We start from the raw sequence: 2570 nt of genomic DNA on the forward strand, positions 1-2570 counted from the left end.
CAGAAAGAGAGTTTCAAAGGATTAGCTATTGTGTGCAAACCTTTTTTTTCACCAAACGCCAAACTACTAAAATTGTCAACATTAAAAGGTATAATTGCTGCTTATTTGCAATGCAAATTTTGTTTGTATTGAAAATAACAGTTTACATTTTCACAGTTATTTTATCTACAGATCGATGCATTTGTTACAGATTTCAAAATCAGATACAGATGAAGTAGCCTACTGTAAGATTACATTTGTTTGAAAAGTATCATTGGCATAGCGACATGCGCAGGAATGTGCTGTATCTGTTTAAACTCATGCTTTTAACCCGAAAATAATCAGTAAAAGGAAGATAAACTACTTGAGAACTAGCCTGTAACATCCTGCTCACTATTACCGGCCATTATAATCTTCTGATCGGAGAGATTATGTGTATCAAGCTATAGCCAAATATGTTTATCATGTGAATTTTAGCAATATGCAGTTATATTACGGGCTGTTGGCATGACTTGTACTTGTGATGGAGCGTGCTGGAGCGAGTGAAACCACGACGCCAGACTTTTAAAAAACCCGCTTCCTCTTCAGTCAGAATCACTCCGGCCCGGCCATACTCTGCCTTCGCAGCTTGTCTCAAATGCACGGGAGGCTTGAGCCTAATCATTCTCAAAACATAAAATATTTATTTTATTTCAATTTTTTGTTTTTGTGTTTCTTAGAGAGGAAAAAAATCAGTAGTTAAGGCATCTCTCCGCTACAGACCGCTCTGAAAGAAGAATTTATGCAAACGCCAAGATAAAATGCTTTCTTTAAAAACTTTAACAGAGATGGTCTAGAGGGTATTTACTAGATCTGCCCCCCACGAAGATTTTTTCTAGTTACTAGTCGCTCATTTGTCATTATTACTACTAATCGCAGGATTATAATAAATTTACAACTATAATCCAGCCTTAATATATTCCACGCCAAGAATATGCATTAAGTTTGTCAGCAAAGCACAGGCAGAAGTAGCCTAATAATTGTGAAAAGGAGACATTTTAATTATTTATTAATAAACAAATGTTTTCTTTGTTGGCTGCAAGATGAAATTCACAGTGCTGACTCTCCACATGGACACGCCTTCTTTTAAAGAGAAATGGCAACCTTCATAGATTACATAATGCTTTCTGTTTTGAATTGATTCGCTTTAAAAGACATTTCCCAAGCTTTCTGTAGATATATTTCTCATGTAGCGTGAGACAATCAGATTTTCTGTTATTTCATTATTAGGAAAAAATCACGGATCAGAGGGCGCTTCCCCTGTCCTTGCATATTATTATTAATTTTTTTTGCGTACAAACACTTGAATATAAATAATAATTATATTTTGCATATGCATTACAAAGCAAATTTTTTTTTTTACATGCAATTATCCAAAAATAAAACCAAACAAGATTTTGTAATGAAGATAAAATATGTGGACAAATAAGAATAAATGCTGCGACGCAGACTTCCAGCATCATGCAGAGCAATTCTTGTACTCATTGATATTTTACGAATATTATACAAAACCTGCATTTAGAAATGCGCTGCAATTCTACGTATTTATTTATCTATTTTTGCATTTATATTTAAATAATATAAAAGCAAAGAAGACTCCATTTAAAATCACTGAAGCTAAGCCACTTAATGGAAGCTCTTTTTGGCATTGTGTGTATTTTGTTGATTATAATGACTTGAGCTTTTCTAACTCATGAGGATGCTTTTTATTAATCCGCCTATTCTTTAGAGTTTCCTGTGCGGATTTAGCTAAATCGCAGGTTTAATTTATTCGCTTCTTTGTTTAATTAGGGCCTAAATAATGGGAGCGAAACTATTCAGTGCCTCTGGGCATTTTACCAAAAAATAAAGAAAATAATTTATAAACACTGAAGCCTAGGGGGCTCTCAAATAGTCTACCACTTTTAATGCCCGATGCAAAGTAAACCACACAATCTCTTTTTGAATATTATAAATACTACAATCTACATTATATAAATAATACTGCACACTATTTAAAATGTAAATAAATCTAAAAATATGTAGTAGAGAAAAATATAAAATACAGGCTCATAGGCTTGATACATTTATCCTGGGCTTTGAATTGAATGGGTCTCTGTGTGAACGCAGCATCTACATATCTTCTAGCGTTAAGGACTAAACTTTCATATGAATATTAAATATTTTAACTATAGTGTTTTTCTTTTCATTTTCCCCCTGACTGCAGTCAAATATAACACTTCGTGAGGCAAAACTGACGCGTCTATTTTACTTGAAAATGTGCTTTTGATGCGCTTGTTTGAAAAACTTCAGATTAAAGCTGCCACTCAGTGTCAGGCTCAAAAGCACGTAAGAATGCATGCTCTTTGCATGATGCCACACGGCGTAAAATGCAGGAAATGCGTAGAAATACGACTGTTTGGATGCATATATATATATATACACACACACACACACACACACAGTGGCATGTGAAAGTTTGTGAAACCCTTACAGAATCTGTGAAAAGGTGGATACACTGTAAAAAATTTAACGTAAAATCAACAGTAACTTACTGGCAACAAATAGAAGCC

The sequence above is a fragment of the Cyprinus carpio genome, unplaced genomic scaffold, assembly GCF_018340385.1.
Source record: "Cyprinus carpio isolate SPL01 unplaced genomic scaffold, ASM1834038v1 S000006678, whole genome shotgun sequence".
Classification (NCBI taxonomy): domain Eukaryota; kingdom Metazoa; phylum Chordata; class Actinopteri; order Cypriniformes; family Cyprinidae; genus Cyprinus; species Cyprinus carpio.